The sequence below is a fragment of the Macrobrachium rosenbergii genome, chromosome 41 (assembly GCF_040412425.1).
Source record: "Macrobrachium rosenbergii isolate ZJJX-2024 chromosome 41, ASM4041242v1, whole genome shotgun sequence".
Taxonomy (NCBI): Eukaryota; Metazoa; Arthropoda; class Malacostraca; order Decapoda; family Palaemonidae; genus Macrobrachium; species Macrobrachium rosenbergii.
Genome location: NC_089781.1, coordinates 1 through 23,734, shown reverse-complemented (window position 1 = coordinate 23,734; position 23,734 = coordinate 1).

Genomic DNA, 23,734 nt, shown 5'->3' with positions numbered 1-23,734 from the left:
ATGTATGCCTTCCCTTCATTCAGCATGGTGAGGGAAGTCATCAACAAGTTTCAGTCCCACAACAACTCTTTAGTGACCCTCGTGGGCCTGTTTTGGCCACAGGGGGAGTGGTTTCCAGACCTTCTCAGAATGTTGGTGGATTTCCCAAGACTCTTACCACAGCGTTGAAGTTTTCTCAAGCAACGCCATTTCCACAGCTTACATGAAGGTTTGTCCACTCTTGCTCTGACAGGCTTCAGACTGTCAGGAAGCTTGTCAGAGCGAAAGGTTTTTCAAAAGCAGCTGCAAAGACTATTGCCAACTGTAGGCGGCAATCCTCCTCCAACGTCTACCAGGCTAAGTGGTCAGTCTTCCACAGCTGGTGTCGAAGATGCGGCATCTCGTCTTCTGAAACCACTTTAGCACAGATAGTGGACTTTTTGCTCTACCTGAAGTCTTCCTGAGGCCTAGTGACATTGACTAACAAGGGTTATAGAGCCATGCTTAATTCGGCATTGAGGCATAGAAGCCTGGATCTTGCTGCCAGTCATGATATTAGTGACTTAATTAATCTTTTGATACTGAAACAAGACAAACCTACTTCTGTGTCGTGGAACTTAGATATCTTACTTTTGTTGGCTCTCAGGTCCTCCCTTTGAACTCCTTCATGCCTTCTCTCTGAGAGACTTAATGAGAAAATCTTCTTTTTTTCGTTGCTTTGGCCATAGCCAAAAGAATTGGTGAATTGCAGGCCATGGACAAGCGAAGTCTTTTCACAAGGGGATGTGGTCTGCATGTTCATTTTTGGGTTCTTAGCCAAGACTGAAGCCCCATCAAATCCCTGGCCCCTGCTCATTCTCTATTAAGAACCTGACAAGCATCCTTGGTCCGACAGATCAGGAGAGACTTCTCTGTCTGGTTAGAGCCCTAAAGTGTTATCTTGAGAGAAGTAAGAACATCAGAGGTCCCTCTGGTGTTCTGTGAAGAACCCATCATGTTCTATGTCCAAGAATGCGTTGTCCTTTCTAAGAGAAGTAATCTCTGAATCCCACAGTGGTATTCAGGAAGAGGCATTACCCTTTATTGAAAGTTAAAGCCCACAAAATTAGGGGTGTTGCCACTTCTCTGGCATTTAAATACAATCTGTTGCTCTCCACAGTACTTCAATCTATGTATTGAAAGTGTAGGTCTGCTGTTGCCTCTCATTTCCAGGTGATGTGGAGACTACTTATGAAAACTGCAGTATTTTAGGTCTGTTTTCCAGTATATATAAAATAAAATTTTATACATATTGACCAAGTACAGTAATTACATGATCGAGTCCCCCTCCCCAACTCCCCTCTCATGGACATAGAGCTTGAATGAATTGAGCTCCTGAACCAGGGTGTACTATTCTTCCTTGAAAGTGGGCGGGGGTTACCTACACCGAAATGATGGAGCGCTACTGCAAAATTTTAAAAACTTGAGCTGTTGTGAAAGTAAGAACTAATAGCAATATAATTACTTGGTAAGTATATATAAAATCTTATTTTATTATAAAAATGTCATTTTTATATGTATATAATTGATCAAGTAGTGGTGTTCATTTTGCAGTTTTAAGTTATAAAGGCTCAAGATTTGTGTTGGTAAACATTACAAAGTTATTCACATCTTTGATGTACAAAATTAAGTTTGAAAATGTTTTAATACATATTGAGATCCTCAAGTGATTGCTTAAAGTATTTGCTTTTATTTTAACAAGGGTTGTCAGTTTGCATGGAGCACCTAAACCGTTTAAAGATCTTTCACATTTAAGATCAGTACATCGAGGAACTTACTTCTGTGACATGAAAACTCTGGAACCTCGTCGATTGACTGGAGAAGCATGGGGTAAGTAAGAATTTAAATTTAAGGACCAGAAAGGAAAACTATTGGCTACATGTGTCAGACAACTTTCTTCATGCTTATGAACTGTATAGAATTAACTTAGTAATATACTTAATATAGTTAATGTTATTTGAAAGGAAGTACCAGGACCAGAAGAATGGGAAAGGGCAAAGAAGAGAGGTGGACACTGTGTTATAGTGGAAGGGCAGGCATTAGAATTACTTTATAACGATTTTGTTACCTTGGAGACATTTTAAAAGTGAAGCAGGCTTGAAAGGAGTAGTAAGAGGGAGTAGTAACATCTAGAATGAAGAGGAAAGAGATTGCTGGACTAATGCTAAATAAAAGTATACCATAGATTCTGATGTCTGCAGCAAAGACAGGCACTAGCAAAGAAAATGGATATTACAAAAAGGTGTCTACAGAATGCTAAGTCATGAACAGAATGTAGTGGGAAGATTATATTTTAAATGAAGTTGCAGAGATATTGAACTGAAGGCAGGAAAATACAGTCAAGGTCTAAAATATATTGAGATGATTTACAGAAGTAGCAGGGTAAAGACCATTAAGAAAATGTCGGAAATATTCAGAAAAAGTTATATTGCATAAGACAGAAAAGAGTAGAGAGAACTCATTTCACAGGTAACTATATGAAGGGGAATTCAATGTCAAAATTGTAGTAAATATGGACACACAAAGAAAAACTGTCGAAATGAACCTATGTGTGCTTATTGTGGTTCTGACGAACATGCCACACAGTGGAAATGTAGTGAGCCAAAATGTGTAAACTGTGGACAAGATCATCATGCAAGGTCCAAAGAATGTATGTACTATATATAAAATACAGAATTGAAAATGTTACAAGAAAGAACAGGGATGTCTATAAAAGAGGCTAAGTTGGAATTAAAAGTGAGAGGAATTCAAGATCTATCTAAGAAACATACATATTCTTTAATAACAGGAACCAATAATTAAACAAAAACGCATAGAAGTAGAAGTAACGGAGCACAGAAAAGTAAATTGCAAGAAGAAATTAATGCTCAAGGGAAAAAAACTAAAATGGTACAGCATAAAGAAACAGGTACAAATGATATGGATAACATTTTATCGAATGCATTTGAAATATTAATGCAAATAGGAACACAGGAGGGTGCTACTATGGAAGTAACAGAGGAGGGACATGATAGACTGGAAATTAAAGATAAAAAAGGCCATCGGAAAGAACACCATCCAAGACAAAAGAAACCAACAACTGTTAGAGAAACATCGGTCAAACCAAAGACAAAAGATTATGAAGAAAGAGCAAAACAAAAACAAGTTAAGAATATACCAGTATCTCCTAAAACTGTAATAGTAAAACCTATGGATACAGATATCCAAAATACCGAAAAGTGGAAGAGAACTAACCATAGACAACAATGAATGTGTCAAGGGAGAAGAGATTACTCCATCACCAATAGTTGGTGCAACAAGAACAAATAAAGAAGGAAATATACATGATAACACATGTGGATGTAATGATTGTTTCATTGCATTGTGCAATAATAACAAAAACATAATAGATAGTTTAACAAACATTATAGGAAATTTTATGAAATATAAAAAAAAAAAGAAACTACAGTACTGATTTAAGCACCCATAAAAAAGGTTGCATGTGCATTGAGCACTTAATATGTTATAAAGAAAAACAAATGAATGTTGTGAGTAAATTATTAGAAAAAATCCAAGTTGATAATACAAAAAAAGAGAGTAAAACTCGACAGCTATAATAAAATATTTACAATAGCCATATTATACAATGGAACGTAAATGGTCTGCAGACCAGTTACACCTAGGAGAAATACAACAATTACTAAAAAGAATATGAACCAATGATATTATATTTACAACATGTCAACAAAACAATATCAACAATAGGTAAATAAACCTTATCATCTTTATCTAGAGAGGAAGAAGGAAATTTAGGTACTGCTATACAGGCAGTCCCCAGTTATTGGCAGGGTTCCGTTCGCGACAGCGTGACAATAACTGAAAATTGCCGACAACCAAAAATCGGCGATAATAGCACTGATCCTCGGTTAGCAGCGCTGATAACCAGGGATCAGCACCGCCGATAACTGGGGATCATGAATTGGTGCCGATAACTGGAGATCGGTGCCAATAACCGGGAATTGGTGTCGAAAATCTGGTTATCGTCGTCGCTAGACAAGCGCTGTAAAACCGGATTGCCGATAACTGGGGACTGCCTGTATATGTACATAACAAAGTATGTTATGACAAAGTACCTGTAAACTTTACTGATGTGCAAATGTCGAGTATTAGAATACGAAAAAAATGATAATTATGTAATTTATAATTTATGCACTCTACCCAATAAAAATTATGACTGACAAACTTAAGAATTACTTTAATAATGCCAAGGAACCTACATTAATAGTAGGTGATTTTAATGCCCAAAACCCGATGTGGAACTGTAATTGTACAGACTCAAATAGAGCAGGAAGTAAAATAGAAGAATTCATAGATTCATATGACATGTGCTGTATAAATGATAACGAAATCAGCACATATTTTTCTAAAACACATGGAGCATTTTCCTCAGTCGACTTAGCTCTATGTACAACAAACATAGTTGACAGATTGGATTGGAATACAGTTGACAACGTGCATACAAGTAATCATTTCCCAATATTAACTTCATTATTACAAAATAATCCCACCAACCATGTCCCTCAATATAACATTTATAAAGCAGACTGGGAGCAATATGAATTTTGCTCTAAGAATATCCCACCGTTTGAATATTTAAAGGATCATAATGAAACTAATAAATTTCTTGTTGATTTCATTAAAAATGCTGCTGATAAAGCAATACAAAAATCCAAATCTCATCCAACAAAGCACGAAGTCCCATGGTGGTCTGAAAAACTAACAGAGTTAATAAAAGTAAAACACCAAATTGGAAGACGATTAGATAATTTGAATAGAAAGTTCAGTAAAATAAAGAAAACATTACCAATATTAGAAGGAACTTTACAAAAATGACTATATTATTATTAGAAATTGATACATTAAAACCTCTATATAACAAAATATCTGCAAAATTTAAAAGAGAAGTAATTCAAGGAAGAATCATTTCATGAAGGAAAATATGTATCAGATCTCTCTAATAATACTCCCATACAAAAAATATGGGAAAAATTCAGGAAAATAAATGGTACCCATATTAAACCACCTAGACATGCCATCATAAAAGATGGGAAAAGAATACTTGATCCTAAAGAAATAAGTAATGTAATAGGAGAAAATTTAGCAAAAATAAGTTGTGACAAAAATTTGGATGAGCATTTCTGCACAAAGAAAAATACTAGAGAATTATTAATACCAATAAATTTTGAAGCAATAGAAGATATATATTAAAATAGAAAATTTAATATGGAAGAGTTAAAATTTGCTCTGTTGAACAGCAATAAATATGCCCCTGGAGGTGACAGTATTTGTTTTGAAATGATCTGCCATTTAGCACTCTTATGATCTCGTTACCTCGAGATCAACAGGTTCTATATAAAACAAGCAATTTGGCTATAAATACTGACGAGAGGTGGCAAACAAAGGGGGGAGGAGCAGAACAAAACTAAAAAGTTACCTTAATATTAATTTATTAGTTAGAAAATTTACAAGTGAGTCAGGTTCAGGAGAGAAAAACTTAAAATGACCAAATCAGTAAACATTTTAAAACAAACTCGTGAACAGCAACATAAAATTCACATAATTAAACAATTCAAAAGAATCATAATAATACAAAGCATAATATCATAAATAATATTAGAACAATAAATAAAAAGCAAGCAGCATAAAGAAATAAATCAACAGCCATAAAACCAACACTTGCTGGACACTAAACAGAGCCGACAAACCATCAAGTCCTCAGGAATAGTTCTCCAACACTTGACGCCCACGACAGAGAGTTGACGAAACCATCGCGTCCAAAAAATTGCTTCCACTGGTCTGCTGCCATGACCTGCTGCTGTCCTGGACCTGACTGGCAAGTCTGACACCATCCACCATTGTCAACTAGCCAGAAGAAGAACAAACACAAACAAAGGAGGCAACAACCAACAAGCACCTTTGGCAAAGACATACTTACTAGAGTTTTATAACCACTTATGGCATCCAAATTTATTTCCTAATAAATGGCGTAAAGCTATAATTATTCATATCTCCAAACCTGGAAAAGATCCCAGTAATGTAAACAATTACAGACCAGTTTCTTTAACTAGTTGTTTATGCAAATTACTAGAAAAAGTGGTAAATGCTCGACTAACATGGCACATTCGTGAAAATAAAATTTTGACTCCCCCCCAAATTTGGGTCACAATGTAACAGACCTACACTGGATTCTCTGTCTAAGTTGGAAGACCACATACGAAGAGGATTTGAACAAAAACAAATTACTATAGCTGTCTTTCTCGAAATTGAAAAGGCATATGATACTACATGGAGATATGCAGTATTAAAAACTTTACACAAAAATAGCATCCGGACATTTACCTAGGTTTATCCAAAACTTTGTGACAAATTGCACTTTTCAATTGAGAATTGATGATGTATTGTCAAGTACATTTCCACTTGAAAATGGTGTTCCACAAGGAAGCGTCCTTAGTGGCACACTGTTTACTTTAGCAATAAGTGATATCAGTAATAATCTACTAATTGGAATTAAAAGTAAGATGTATATGGATGATTTTGCCATATATTATTCAGCATCTTGCATAAAACATGCAGAGCAAATCATTAATAAAACTATAATAAAAATAGATGAATGGACCTCATCTGTAGGCTTCAAATTTTCCATACAAAAGACTCAAGCAAGGTAATGTTTTATAAAATAAAAAATGGAAAAAAGGGAAGAAATAGATTTAAAAATCAGGAATCATTCCATACCAATTGGCCAAACAGCAAAATTTTTGGGATTAGTATTTGATACTCACTTGAACAGGAAAGCCCAGATAATACACACATAATCAAAATGTAAAAGAGCATTAAACCTAATTAAAAAACTATCGAAGACTTCTTGGGGAGCCAATAGACATACCCTTACTGTATTGTATAAAGCAAGTGCTCTCTAACATTGATTATGGAATTGAAATATATGGCTCGGCATCAAACGCAACGCTAAAAACATTAGACCCAGTCCATAATGAAGGCCTTAGAATATGTTCAGGAGCATTTCGATCAACACCAACATCATCTTTACAAGTTGAATGTGGTGAACTACCTCTCTCCATAGAGAGCTAGTAACAATGAGCAGTACTCTGAGAATTCAGACAAATGATTCTGCAACCAAAAAATTATTTAAATTAAGAGATGTGTTTATAAACAATCATCCACCTCCTTTCCCAATTAGAGCTAGAAGATTGTTTGAGTTGCTAAATATAAATATACAAGTACCTTTAATATTAAAATTACCTCTTCCTTGGACAGTGCATAAAATGAGAATTTGTACACTTTTAAAATATTTATCAAAAGTTATTCATATACCCCAGAACACCATAGACAACATACAGTTGAACATATAGTCCGGAAAGGTCCACGTTCGCAATACACACCCGACGGATCTGAGTCACAATACGGGAGTGGGATGTGCTGCAGTATCCCAAAACAAAATGTATCAGATGATGCCTCAGTATTTACAGCTGAGTTATGTGCAATAGCATCAGCCATGAAAATAATTAGAGAAAACCTCATGTAATAATTTTGTGATTTATAGTGACCCCAGAAGCATTGTTGAAGCCATTCAAAACTATAATAAAAAATAATATTGTACAAGAAATTAAGTTTTCACTCCATAAATTGTATAATAATGGAAAAAAATATTGAAATATGTTGGATCCCTTCCCATGTGGGTATTAAAGGAAATGAAGAGGCTGATAAAGCAGCTAAAGAAGCAGTCCACATGACAAGAGCAAATGTAGACCTCCCTATTGGTGACTATATATGATATATAAAAACAATCATTGTAAGTAAATGGCAAAATATATGGAATGAAGAACCTGAAAATAATAAATTAAAACAGATAAAATCCAGTGTTGTAAAATGGAGTTCGTCATATCAGAGAGAGACTCATACAAGTAATTCTCACGCTTCTTTGAATCGGTCATACTCGTTTGACACATGGATGCTTAATGAACAGTCCATGTGGCCCTTCTCCCACGTGCCCAGATTGCAAAGTGTTGATAACTGTGAAACGTATTGTGTGAATGTCCAAAATATAACCTGCAGCAATTATCAAATTTTGAAAATAGATCGGTAAAAGAAATTTTGTTGGAATCTTCAATATTTTCAGGAAAACCCATTTTGATGTTCATGAGGAGCTGTGATTTAATTGATAAAATATAAAAAGTAAATAATAAAAATACAAAAACTTAATGAATTTTAAAACCACTAAATTTTAAAATTTTACTTAATAATTTTACTTAACTCATTTTGAATTTTAATATACCTTTTTTGTGAGTATATTTGGAAACATGAGTATAAATGTATTTATTGTGTGAGTGTGTACCAGTATGAGAGTGTATACCTTTGTGCATTTTTAGTTTCATTTTCATTCATTCATCACCCTACAAAGTGACATATTTGGTCCCAGTGCTAGGCTTCTAGCCTAGACCTGTCATTTCATCCAAATCCTTCAGGGTAGCCCTATGAGGACTGATAGTCAGCTCAGTGGTCTGGTTAAACCTTTTCAATAATAATAATAATGAGTGTGTCTTTGCCACCTTCCTGGGTGCTACTACTGACAATAATGCTAACAAGCAAGCAATATATATTATATTTATAATATATATATATATATATATATATATATATATATATATATATATATATATATATATATATATATATATATATATATATATATGAAATATCTATCTATCTATCTAACTATCTAGACAAAGAGTGGAGTGGTTGGTGATGTTCAGAGATCACAGATATAAGGTTATATTTGAGTGATGTATATCTCTGACAAACAAAAAAAAATCAGTTTGTTCCTACAAAGGATAGAACCATTGCCTTTTACATTAGTACTATCCTTTGGCATGAGCTGGATAGGTCGTTGAATCTTGGAAACAAGTTAGTTAACTGGTAGAGGTGGGTGTTGGGGGGGGGGGTGGCCGCCATTTGATAGGGGCACATCTCTAACTTGCCACACCTTGCCACTCACTTTTTCTTCGGCTGCCAGAAGGAGAAGACATACCTGCTCTCTCTCTTTTAGGATTAGTATCTTGTTACCCTTGTTTTTTTTGCAACCTTTATTGCTTCTTTTTATGCTTTGTGCCTTTACACTGTATTATTGTGACTTTTGGTCCTTTTTGTATGAAAAATTACATTTTTATAATAAAGTTTTACATATACTTACCAAGTAATTACATAGCTATAGTTTCTAACTAGTTTGACAGCTAAAATTTAAAAATTTGCAGTAACAATTCTTTTGTTTTGGTGTAGGTATATAGTCCCACCAACTTTCAGAAAGGAGAGGAACAACTCAGCAAAGCACTTCTATTTGTTTGTGCCTAAATGACCATGCAAGGGGAGGAGGGTGGGCTTCCATTATGTAATTAGTTGGCAAGTAATGTATATATAATACTTTATTTTATTATAAAAACGTCATTTTTAAATAAGTAACTTACAAAGTAATTACATAGCTGTTTCCCACAATGACGGGAGGTGGGATGCATGGACATCTTCTACCCCAAAACATTAGTAAGTGTAATGAATTTGAGAATAGAAAAATTTGCTAGTATTGAAAGATTACTTGTTGTATCCTTTCCTGCCTCTGGTTGGCGCTCATCTTAACTGCAGTGGCGTGGCAGTAAAGCCAAGAGTCGCGTGCTACATAAGTGGGAGCTTTAATCGAAGGACCATTCTGATTGTTAGTAAAGCATACAAAATTTGCCCTCTGCCTGGGCACAGTACCATCAAAAAGACAACCAGATAACCACACTTATTACCTACACCAAAGATTAAAACACCATCACCCCTCCATTAAAAAACACAAAATTGGCAGGTATCCAAGCACATAGTACAGGCAGTCCCCGGTTAACGGCGGGCTCAGTTAATGGCGATCCAGTTTTGCAGCGCTTGTCCAGCGACAAAAATGTGCAATTTTTGGCGCTGAAAATCATCGATTTCCACTTATCGGCGCAAATAATTGGGTATTGGTGCCAAAACATACCTAACAGAGGTGCTGGTAACCGAAAATTGGCACTTTTCGCCACCAATGAGCCCCCAAATTCACCAAAAAAGCACAAAAATCGCCGATTTTCGGTTAGCGGCGATTTTCGTTTATCATCACACCCTCAGAACAGAACCCCGCCGATAACCGAGGACTGCCTGTACTGCCAGACTCCCCAAAAAACTCAAAGACCTATGTCAAGACGAAGAGAATTTGGTTGTAAGGGACACTTCCTACCCTTTCTCCCCCAATACCCATGCGAGCCACCGATAATGGACCTAGGTTACTGCAATTATTAAAAATTGTTTCCACTTCTTTTAAGTAATGGGAAGCAAACACTGACCTACATTTCCAATAAGTCATTTGGAGAATGGAAGAGAGGGAGAGACCGTGCTTAAAAGCTAACGACATAGCTACAGCTCTAATATCGTGAGCTCTAACTTTAGGAATAGGAAGAAGTTCTTCTTCAGTCTGAGAATGTGCTTCACAAATGAGGTCCCTTAAGAAGAAAGAGAGAGTATTCTTCGTAAGGGGCCCCGAGGTGTCTTTGACCGAACACCATAGGTTACTGGCAGGACTCATTATTTTCTCAGTCCTATGCAGGTAAAACTTTAAAGCCCTTACTGGACAGAGCACTCTGTCTTCATCTTCTGAACCAAGCACTTCCATTAAACTCTATACAAAAAGAACAAGGCAAAGGTTTAGAAGGAGTCTCATTCTTTGCAAGAAACCCCAGCGTATATGAGCAAACTGCATCTCCTTGAGTGAATCCGACTTTAGTCAATCGCCTGTATCTCACTGACTCTCTTAGCAGTGGCTAAGGCTACCAGGAAGAGGGTCTTCTTCATAAGATTCCTAAGGGATGTGGAATTAAGAGGTTCAAAGGCAGGGCTAGAGAGCCATTTTAGAACCACATCTAGGTTCCAAGATACTGGTTGTGAATCCCTTGTCTTACACGTATGGAATGATCTAATAAGATCCGAAATATCCTGGTTGGCAGAAAGGTCAGGCCCTATGTCAGAACACCAAGCTAAGCATGGACATGTAACCTTTAATTGTGGACAGGGACAAACCTCAAGTGGTCCTCAGATACAACAGAAAATTAGCAATTTCCATTAAAGACGTCTAGTAGATGACATGCCATTGGTTCTGCACCAAGTGTGGAATATGGACCACTTATGTTGACAGACATTGGTGGATGACTGCGTCTGCATCTCGCAATAGAGTCTGCAAGTGTCTGAAAATCCCTTAGCTCTGAGTAATTTCATGACAGTCTGTAACCTGTCAGTGCTGGATTGGACAACCCTAGATGGAACCGTCTGAAGTAGGGTTGTCTGAGTAGATTGCATATTTGTGGTAGAAGCCTTGGAAAGTCTACCAACATCTCCAGAAGATCTGGGAACCATTCCTTTAGAGGCCAGAATGGGGCTATTTGTGTCATCAACACGTTTTGACGTGACCAGAACTTGTTCAGTAATTCTCGTATCATCCTGAACAGTGGGAAGGTATACAGATGTTTGTTTGATCAGTCCTTTAACATGGCATCCGTTGCCCATGCCAAGGGGTCTGGAACTGGCAACAAAAAAAAAGATAGATGATGATTTTTGGAAGTCGCGAAGAGATCCAAAGTCGGAGTTAACCACAGTCTCCAAAGATCCAAGCAAACCTGTGGATCTAAAGTCCACTCCATGGGAATTACTTGATCGCGCCTGCTTAGCTGGCTGCCAGGACATTCAGTCTGCCCTGGACGAATCTTGTTACTAATTTCGTCCGATTCTGGTTTGCCCAACGCAGAAGATCCCTTGCAAAGGGAGGAGGAATGTGGTCCCCCTTGCTTGCTTATGTAAGACAACGCTGTGGTATTGACCGAGTGGACTGCTACGGTTTTCCGGAAACTTCCAAGGCAAAGGCTTGCAAACCCTGGTGAAATGCCTTTAACTCTTTCAGATTTATGTGAAACCTCTGTTGAAATGGTGACCACCTCCTAGAGGAGAACTCCCAGCCTAAGTCTGATGCATCTGCCTAAAAGCTTAGGTCTGGGTTCTGGATGAGAAGGACTTCCTTCCAGCAGTCTGTCTTCTGACTTTCACCAGAGCAGGTGCTTCTCTATTTCAGGATTTACAGGGAACATGAACGAGTCTGGGTGTCATTCCCTGTCCCAGCTGGCTCAAAGAAAAAACTGAAAAACTCTTGTGCAGCCTTCCCAGGGATACTGAATGCTCTATGGAGGCTAGCGTTCCTAGGAGACTCATCCATCTGTTGGCAGAGCAAGTCTGGAGAGAGAGAAACTTGTCTATGGTTTTCAGGCAAGATTCCACTCTTCTGGGGATGGAAAAGCCTGAAAAGCTAGAGAGTTTAGCGTCATCCCCAAATAAACTGTCTCCTGAGAAGGAGCTAGTTGGGATTTCTGATGGTTGAGAAGCAAACCTAGATTGTTGACTTGGCAAAGGGTCTTGCGAAGGTCCTCCGTGCATTGATCCTACGTCGGGGAAGTGGAGGAACCAATCGTCTAGGTAGAGAGCAATGTTGATACCCCTGAGATGGAGCCATCTTGCCAGGGGAGCAAGAACGCGAGTAAAAACCTGAGGGGCCATTGATAACCCGAAGCATAGGGCTCGAAACTGGAAGACTTGGTCCTGGAAATGAATCTGAGGAACTTCTTGAATTTGGACGAACAGGGACATGAAAGTATGCTGCCTGCATATCTGTTGAGACCATCCAGACTCCTTGACAAATGGATGCAAGAGTGGAATGATTGGACTCCATTCTGAACTTCATCTTCTGAAGGAAGACATTCAACACACTTACGTCCAGGACCGGTCTCCACCCTCCCGATGATTTGGGAACCACAAAGGGGCAATGGTAGAATCCCTATGACTCTACATCCTCAACTATCTCTGCAGCCTTCTTGTTGAGAAGGGCGGAAACCTCCTCCGAGAGGGCCGCAAAACTCTCTTAGCCTAAGGAGTAGGCAGTCAAGACGATAGACTTCTTGACTAAGGGAGGATTTTCCCTGAACGGGATAGTGTAGCCCTCCCTTAGGACTTGAATGATCAATGGTTCCGCTCCCATTTCACTCCATTTTTCCCAGAATAGTTGGAGCCTGGCACCCACTGGAGCACAGAGGACTAGGTCTTCATTTTCTTGATGAGGATCTCGATGCCGACTTCTTGACCGTTTGTGACGAAAAACAAACATTGGAACATGGTCTGGAAGATCTTGTTCTCCCGCCACGAAAGGGATGAGGCTGTAGAGGAGAGGCCGACTTCCCACTAAACGAAGGAGGGTCCTTACGACATCTTGCTGACTGAGACAGAAGGTCCTGGCTCAATTTTTTGTGTAGATGAGACACAGTGTCATTTACTGTCAACTGTGGGAACAGGAAATCCTTCACTAAGGGAGGAACAAAAAGGAGAGCAGACTTGTGTGCTGTAGTTACTTCTTTGTTGGTATATAAACATTGTAACTCTCTCTTTTTTAAAACACCCAACACAAAAAGAGAGGCTAGTTCCTAGAGCTATCTCTAACTCCTATATCGGCGCAAGAGAGAACACCCAGAGCGTCCAAGGCAGAAGTCCTCGGAGAGAAGAACAGTCCTGTATCTTCTGTGCCAAGGCGCCCACCGACCAGTCAAGAAACTAATTCGAACACCTTGAAGAGGTTTCAAAGTAGATGATCAATCTCTGCTGAAGAAAACTTCACTTTAGCCGATGAAAAGCCGATCTCCTAGAAGAATCAGTCAAGCTGGAGAAGTCCCCTGGAGACTTTTTTGCGCCATTGGCGCCTAACTTCAGGGCTAGATGTCTCGAACTCAAAGAATGGCGATGCACCTCTGAAAAGATGCCTTTCCAATGGGTGTCTGTTGTGGCCTGGGACATTGCAACAGGGGCAACTGAGGGGGCCATCTACACGTGGGCAGACCCCACCAACCTTCCTTGGGCCTCTGGTATGGCTTCTCCCAGGTTCAGGGAGTGTGCCAAGGACCTTTGCCTAGGAGAGTTGGCGGGACGGGCAGCCAGCTCCTCCACCAACACATCAGTTGCACTGATAACACTACCTTCATTAACTTGATCCATTAGGGCACGAACCGAAGGCCCCAATTGGGCCATAGAATTCACAATTAACTCAAACTTATGGTCAACTCTTGACTGTAGGTTGGCAACAGCAGTGGGGTCGGAAGTGTGGAGCTGGGTAAAGGATCATGTGGAACAGCAGGAGAACTGGGATTCGGGGATAATACAGAAGCAGAAATAATAGGTACATCAACATTGACAGACAACTTATCAGATTCCTGTCTAACTGTGGTCTTATTATCATTCCTAAGAGATGCCTTTCTCTTCCTATCCCTCTCTAACATAGATAGATGAGAACTTAAAGTTTTCCACTGTTTAGGGTCCCAATCTGTGCATTCCTCATGTTAAAGTCAAAGAACAAACTTGACCTTTGCAATCAGCACAAATGGAATGTGAGTCATATTTACGCTGAAGAATTAACCTAGTATTGCAGCCTTTGCTACAATAACGAGTGGAAGACATACTTAAGTCAGACATTGTCAGACAAGTCGGCAAGCAAAAAGTCAAAGTAAGGAAAAAATTGTCAAATCTTGGAAAGAACTAAGGTCGTAAGAAAAAAAAACCCTAACTCTTAAGTAGTTGCTGAAAGGCTACCAAGTAAATATACTTCACCAAATAGATCTCAATCAACACCGTAACAAAATCCAAATTTAGCCGAGAGCTAACAACCTCGTCATCAGCTAGCAGAAACAAATTGAAGTGCTTTGCTGAGCTGTTCCTCTCTTTCCCAAAGTGGTTGGGACTGTCTACCTACACCAAAACAAAGAATCGCTACCGCTGAATTTTCAAATTTTAGCTGCCGAAATAGTTAGAAACTATAGCTGTGTAATTACTTGTAAGTTACTTACATAAAAACCCATTTGATCTATTCAGTTTGAGGATGAGGAAGCCAGTGTTACGAAGCTGTCATTGTGTGAATACCTGCAGAAAATATGGCCAACTCTTAACATTACAGGCAATCCATTTTGGCTGCTTTTTCAACTCCATGGGGTTACCATAGCTTCTTCATCTACTGCAAAGAAAGAGGATCCTCCAGTGCAGTAACTCTGCCAGTGGCCAACCCTCTGGCTGGTGTGTTGACTTCTCCCATCCCAGCCTTGACCAATCCTTGGGTGTTATAGAGGCATAAGAAATACCAGGGGAAGAGGAAATGCTCCACCCTTATCTTCATCATCATTTCCTCATTATCATTGTTGCCCTCTCTTCCTCTGCATAGGAGAAAGCAGAAGAAGGAGACATCTTGGGCCTTGGTTAAGAAGGTTAAATCTCTCACCCCCATCTCCATAAGTTAACTAACATGTTATCAAGATTCAATGACCAGTCATGCCAATGGAGATTCGTAATATGAAAGGCTTTGGTTTGTATACTGTATCTAGGAAAAATACAAAATACTTCAGAGGTTTTAGAACTTTTTTAATCTTTACATGAATTCCAGCTTCATGAACTGATGACTCTAATAGTAGATGTTCAAAAGTACCCAGACCCCTCCTCCCCTCTTGTATGTGTGTTGGAGGGTCAAGTTATTGAAGACTCACTTCTTTCATGCCTAAGAGTTTTGGACCCTGTGATGTAAGACTGCATGACATAAAACTTTTCTTTTTAATATATCAAATGTGTTTTCATAATTTTTTTTCCAGGCTTCATATGCCCTGTGCACACTCCTGATGGGGCTCCATGTGGTTTGTTAAATCATCTAAGTCAAGATTGTCTTATTGTAAATGAGGTATATAAAGACAAGAAGAAACTTCTGCTAGTGCTTACTACGCTGGGAATGATTGCCGAACGGTCATCCACATGTACCACATGAACAGTGTTTAGAAGTTGTGCTAGATGGTGTGTTTGTTGGATATATACCATTTGAGGATGCTGATTCCTTTGCACAGAATATGAGGCTAATGAAGATAAGTGGTGAGGTAAGCTGTTTGGATTGTATTATCAGTTTTGTGATAAATGTAAGTGCTTTTCACATTCGTTTCCTCTGCTGTCTTGTCATTATACCACATAATAGCTTTTCATAAAAGAAGCATTTTGGCACTCTACAGTAGGCAGAGTTAGCAGAAAGTATATAGGAGAAAATTAAAGTTCCTCCTTATTGGCAGTTGTTACAGGTTATTGCATGACTGATAGTTGTGAAGACCATTGTCATTTATTGTATAACTTCAGTTTAATGACTGTGTATGTTCTGAAAGAACTATACAGAAAAGTTAATTTTCATGAATTATTTAGACTTATAGTGAGAGTCAGAATGGTCATAAACAAATATACAGTTTGATTAAATGAGAAAAATGAATCATTGGGAAGAAAACTGTTATTCAGATATTATGCAAGATTTTTTTTTTTTTTTTTCTAGAATTTCAAGTGTCGTGAGTTTATATCACCATAGACCCATTACTTTAACATTAGCAAAACTCCCAGATATTTTTCCAGTTACAGGCGGTGGTGAATGCCCCCAATACCGTGGGTCCACTAGCAGCAAAGTGAATCGTCTGTGTGTGGGTTATGTTCACATCTTTATCATCATGAACATTTTTATGTCAACTTTTCTCTTAAAAGGGTTAGATGTGAAAGTAGTTCTCTCCATCCTTCTTCGTCTTGTTATCTCTCTTTCTGAACTTACAACTCTGTTAGATCTAGGTCTTTGTCTATCCCTTTGTCCAAGATTTCCTGGGATTTCCAACTGCTTTTTTCACCCTGCTAGTAATTCCATATCTACTTTCTTTTTTACTGTTTGTTCCTCATCCTTTCTTATCACTTATCCAAGCTGTCACAATCTGAGATTTCAGTTTTTTTTATCTCAGTACCATAGCTGTAGACCAATTTTGCATCTGTTAACCTAACTTTCCAAAATGCTCTGACCATGAATAATAGTCAAACCTGTTCATATATCCATTTCCCTTATCAGTGCCCATGTTTTTGTTCCACAGAGCAATACTGGCCTTAAGTACCCTTTATAAATCTTTACTTAAGAGACATTTTTATTTACAAGTATCTTAGCTATCTCTTCATTTCACTTGTGTTGCAGCAACTCCCTTTCTTACTGCTCTCTCAGCTTCTGCTTCATAATCAGTAAATCCTCAGAGTAACAGAAATGCTGTACCTGTTTGAAGACCTGACTATCCATCTCCACAAGGCTCTTAACGCACATCCCTTCTCCATTTGGTCTTGTAATAGCTTTTGGGCAGTGACAATCCTTAATTTTTTGTACATTATGTAATCTTGAGCACCTCTTGTGATACCATCTGTTACTTTCAGGTTATTAGCATTCTTACTGAGGATTTCATTTGTGGTTCAGGGTTATTAGTCAGTAAAAGCTTCATCTTGCTTCAGTTCCTGTCCTTTGTGAGCTTTACAAGTTTTGAGGTGTTATTACACAAATACAAACCATCGGTCTTTACATAGGAATTACCTTCAGCGCAAGCTGGAGCGGGCTATTCTACACAACAAGGTTGTTCGGTAGTTGCACTAACGGTGGGAGAGGCGAGGGGTATTCTCATCATCTCCCTTTGATGAATTGCACAACCACCTCCCTTTGATGAATTGCACAACCACTTGCCTTATAGCCGTCATCCAGAGTGGAAGCACTTTTGCCTTCCTCTGCCGGAATGTTTGCCGGCTGTTCTACCTACACTTCATCCTGGTGATTTCCTTCCTTTTTGTTGTGCCTGAGTATTTTTTAGATATATGTTCTTATTCTTGAATATAATGCAAACCCAAGAATCATCTAAGCTGTTGGAGAGTGACGTTGGAATTGCTTTCTTTCACCCTATGAAGTAGACCTACACATTGTTTGCACCAAATGCCGGAAGCATGTGTGTTTGATAACTAATACTTGTTCCGAGTGTTGTATTGCTTGCCCGTCCTCAGAGGGGTATTCTTCTCTGAAAATGCCAGGTAGCTCCCTTTCTCTTCCCATGCGGTCCTGTTCTGCTGCTGCTTCATCTAGGGGAGAAATTACTCCTCCACATTCCTCTAGTGCTTCAGCAATGGGGCTCGCATGGAGGGCCGGGGCCTTATCACAATCTCTGGAGGGCTCCCTCCGTTTGCTCAGGAGGGGAGCATTCTCCCTTGGGCAAAGGGAGGCAGCCTCTGATATCCCATCTTTTTCAGGTCTGGGGGAGATTGGGAAGACCTTTCAAGATCTTAGGAACCTCTGGCCATCCCTAGGTCTTCCAGGAGAACCATCAGTGTGGGGTTTGATTGCCCACTTTAGTGCCTCCAACCCGTCTCTGTGGCGTCAGTAACTGGGACTAAGGTTTCAGTTACAGGACTTAAGACCGCCATGACAACTGTCATGGCGCCCTTGGATTAATCATCCGGTTCCATTAACATCGATGCACCCTCCTGTGTCTCCGGACACTAAGGATCTTCTCCTGGCCGAATAGGTTACGTAGGTAAAGAGGTACAAACATGAATGCAAGAGGACATAGAAGAAGAGATCCCATTCCCCTTCGTTGTCATCAGTATCTTCTTCTCCATCTGCTTTCACCTCCTCCCCTTCTTCTTCTGAGGGTCTTGTTAGGTGGACAGACCCGAAGATGAGAAAGGCAGTGGCTCTAGACTTTGTAAAGGCCCGTGGGCCCTCTCACAGCATGTTTTCTACACAAGAAACATGAAGATCTTTCTATGACTCACCTCTGTCCCAGGACGGAGGACCCACGTCTCAGGTGTCCCTGGACATTCGAGGTGCCGAATACAATTCTCCCCTGTCCCAGGATGGGGGACCTGCATCTTGGGCATCTCCGGACACCTGAAGCATGGAATGTGCCTTTCCCCCATCTCAGGACAGGGGACCGGAGCCTCAGGTGTGCCCGGGATATCTGAGGCACGGAAGCAGTGTGCCCTGGGGTCTGTTGTCCAGGGCACCAATGCCAGACACCAGACATGGGAGATCTCCATGCTGATGAGAAGCTTAAAAAGTCCTGCCCTCCTCAGGAACTCAGGCCCCCTGAGTGGGATGTGACTCTCGTCCTTCGAAGCCTGAGTCGTGCACCTTACAAGCTTCTCTGAGAGTCGTCAGACAGGGATCTGACCCTCAAGACTGTATTTCTGCTTGCCTTAGCATCAGCGAAGAGAGTAGGCAAACTTCATGGTCTTTCTTATAATGTTGAGCACTTGAGGGTATGGGAATCTGTTTCATTCGAATTTATCCCGGAATTCATGGCGAAGACTCAGAATCCGTCGGTCCTTGATGCCAGATTCGAGTAATTCTTGATCCCCTCTCTAGAGGACTTTGTAGGTAACAAACCAGAAGAGATGCTACTTGCCCAGTTAGAGTGCTGTGGCACTACCCTAAGGACTGCAGCTCAGGGCTGAGTGTCAGCGACTTTTTTTTAGCACTGGCAAGACCAAGAAAGAGGTGTCCAAGAACACAATATCTTTCTGGCTTCGTGAGACCATCAAACAGGCATACTCAAAGTCAAACGAGGAGGACTCGAGTATGTTCCAGCTTAGAGCTCACGAAGTTAGGGGCATTGCGCCTTCCCTCGCGTTCAGGAGGAACCAGTCGGTATATCAGGTGCTGAGAGCGGGAGTGTGGTTGTGTTGGACGATGTTTGTGCCCTTTACCTGAAGGATATTGCCCATAGGTCCTTGGACACCTTTCCTTGGGTCCTGTGGTGGCTGCTCAGCAAGTTATGTAGCTCATCCAGTTCCCTAGTGGGACAAGTTGCATCTAGTCTAAGCTGTACGGTAGTAGAGTGAAAATGTGTGTGTATGTGTGACAGGCCTCCCTCCTTTCCCCTTCTCTTGCCTTTCCTCAGACATGGTGGGCAGAGGATAGGTTTCAAGTCATCATATGCTGGAGGGACACAGATGCAGGTGAGTGATCAGCCTTTCTATTTTTTCATTGTTATGATCTAATAGAAGCAAGTCCTGTCCTCTCTCTAGCAAGGGGAGAGAGGGATAGGCAATAAAACTAACCTGTTACTTAGCTTTATTGTCTCTGACACATTGTTCTTCCAAGCCTTTTCAGAGTAATGTTGCTTTCACACCTATTACTTTTGAAGGGCCCAGAAGTCTGACAGTCGAGCACACCTTTGTTCCCTGATCAGAGGCAAGGGACTGCTTCCGCTGCTCGACATTGCACAATCAGGAAAAAGTCCTAGGTGAGGCGAACCTCTATTCGGTTAGGAAGTCTACTCTGATCCTCCCACCAAACAGTAAGTCTTCCTATGTAAAGACTTATGGTTTGTTTTCGTGTAGGAATTCGTGTAGGAACAAATGACAAAATCTGGAAGTAATTTGTATTTTTGTTAACACAAACCTGAGGTCTTTACATAAACTGCCCACGTCTAGCCACCCCTCATTCTGTTACCTGGGCTATAAGGCAAGTGGTTGTGTAACTCAGCAAAGGGAGGTGGTGAAGGTACCCCTCACATCTCCCACCAGTAGTGCAACTGCCTTATGTAGAATAGCCTGCTCCAGCTTGCGCTGAAGGTAATTCCTATGTAAAGACCTTGGGTTTGCATGTTAGGAAAAACACAAATTACTTCCAAAATTTGTCATTTTTCTGACAGGTGTTGTGTTCTTCAACTGTTTGTGCCATATTTTTGTCAAGTTTTGGTGCAGGATAGTGACTGGTTGTTATCAAGTTTAATGCCTTAGGTTCCGTATTTTTTATAATTTTAACCTGTTCAGGTTTGGTATGCTTGATCATTGTATGATTGTGCAACTTTTTATATGAATAAGTTTCTGGTCACACATGTACAGTACCTTAGTAAAATATAAACTACAACTATTTAATAATATTTGCTTCTGGCATAAGGATGTATATATTCAGAGTGGTTTCTTTGTATTATGGCATGTGTATCACTGGATTTTTATTATATCTGATTATTCTTTCATCAGATGCTCCTGTGGTACAATTGGGTTAGGTATCTGAAACCTATCACTAGTGAAAATATCATAAGTTGAAAATAACCCTTTTGCCAGCTTTTATTTTACTAACAGAAATCCTAACTTAGTCTAGCCTTCTTTAGGCTTAGAACACTTACACTGGCCTACATCATAACCTAGCCAATCCCAAACATGCTTAGAACACTTACACCAGCCTATAGCCTAGCCTAGCTTACCCTAAACACTTATTGGCTTACACTGCAGCATAGTGTAGTTTACCATGCACATGCTTTGAACTCTTATATTGGCCGATGTCCTTCTCCTTGATTAACCTAGCTCCCTTCATGATAACAGATTTAACTGATGCTGGAGATTTCAATGTTGTTAATTCACTTCATATCCTTCAGGGTGGTCGAGATTATTGACTGAAAGCCTAAGTTCCCATTTATTACCTTCATTTTGTCCTCTAGTATGGCATCAATAGCCTAGGTGTAAAACACCAGTTAAGACATAAATCAGTCAGCCAATCTCCCTCTAGTAATAATATTGTCTTCCTTCTCTTCTCACCAGTAGCATAAGACTCAGATGGGTGATTTTTAGCCATGATAGATGTTTATGCTTCCGAGCACCAAGGAGGGTGTCTAAAAAGATAGTGGCAGCACAAAATCCTGCAAGGTTCAGTTTGATTAAACATTCACAAGAAGAGCATTGTACCTGGCATTCCCAGTATTGCTTACTTAGGAAAAATCAAAATAAAAATTTTTGGTATGCAGGGTATTTTTGCTATTGTATCATATACAAAATTTCAAAGAGAATAATTGTAACTCAGGGAAACATTTTTAGTTATATATTTGCTTATTTTAATGATGATTTTGTGTCCCCTATCAATAATTTTTGCATATTAATTTTGTTGTCTTGCTTACCCCTCGAGATTCAAGGGTGTCCCAGGACTCGTCTGGGGCAAATCATTGTAAATTTGATTTTCGTCATCACAGTAAACCCCTGCATTAGCGTTCTCATGGTTCGCGGACTCACGCGTTCGGTTTCTCTGTGGAACATATCTAGCCATTTTTCGTGGAAAATTTGCCCATTCGCAGTATTTTTCACTGAAAATATTCACTAATTACTGTATTTTCGTATAATTTTCATGAATAAATGCACTTTTTGTGATAAAACTATTAAAATACTCAGGTATAAGCATTTTACAGGGTTTTTCTTGGCTTGAGCTATCAAAGTGGGCAGTTCTAAGTGTTTTAGAGGGTTTTTAAGCATATTCGCAGTTTTAGCTATTCAGGCGGGTGTGGTACACATCCCAGCAGTCTGAGGGTTCACTGTATAATGATAGCTAAAGCTGTCATTTTGAAATTGAATACCTGTACTATTTTTTGTGGTGAGTTCGAAATTTAAAATTAACTAAAGATACTCAAGGGTTGACTTATGTATGAATGCCAGTGATATGAACAGAATGCCTCATGTGAGCTTGCTTGTCAAGATATGCTATAGCTTCATGGCAATTAATAACAAACCTTCATACATCATATAGTACTTGTTTGGGTTAGGTGTGTTCCCCAGTTTAATTTATGTATACATTTCACATTGCTGCTGTTCTTAAGGCACCAACCAAAGGCACAGTAGAAGGATTTTTAGTTCTCAGTGCTGCCTCAGTAGGAGGAACAGATTCTGCACCATCTTTTGGCTGATGTTGAGCTACCTTGCCTTCATTGTCAGATATGCAAAATCATAGTCCTTTGCCTCACTCACTTTAGATATTCTTCTCACTGATGAGTTAGCCTTGATTTCATGAAAATTTGAGTCCATGTTTGTTCCTCCTTTGCACCTATTCACTATGTGGTGCCAATGGATCTCAACCCATCAGTCATAGTTAGTCTTATTTTGTATGAAACAGACACTGACTGACCTGGAAAGTTGAAAGAAGAAAAAGTCCCTATGTGCATGCTGAGCTCACAATTCACTGCCCACCAAATAAAGCTTCCCTTTCTTTAATGAGGCTCTGGTGGTATTGGATGTATGCTGTGCTTTCCAGGAGTCTGTACTGAATTATTTTCCAGTTATTCATTACTTTTTATATGTGATTTTCATGTTCACATATTCTGAGGTAGTTCACTTGTGCATTTTTACCCTCTTAAATTTTGTTATAAGGGGTTTTATTTTTGCTTTTACATCTGTGGCTTTGGTGTCTTCTTGCTGCTGATGCATTGTTGAAAGTTCAATTTAATTGAACTGTATGGGAACAGTATTAAAGTACAGTATTTGTATTTTCATTGGAAAATTTTCCTTTCAGGTGTGTGATATTTCTGCATTTATATCCACTCTTCATCCTTCAAGGGAGGATGATGCTTCTGCTTTGAGCCGTGGCCATGTTTTAGTTGGTCAAGACTTTACTTTTGCCACTCCTGCTTCTGCTAATTTGCTGCCTGTGGAAGCGCTTCCTTCTTTATTGATGTCCTTTCAGTCTCCATGCTCAAATCTATAACATTGCTGCTTCTCTTTGATGTTTGTCCCACTTCTCAACTCTTAGCATGCTCTCGTGCTCATTTGTGTTCTTGGTACTTCTCACATCCTGATCTGACTCATTGGCACTCCCACATACTCATTTATTCCGTCTTCTATTGCCTCGTGTCAACTTTTTAAATTCTGAGATTGATCATGAGTGTCTTGAGCTTTATATCAGAGGAACAGGGGCTTACACTTAGTCCCGTTCACTGGGGTGCACAAACTTTTGAAGTAA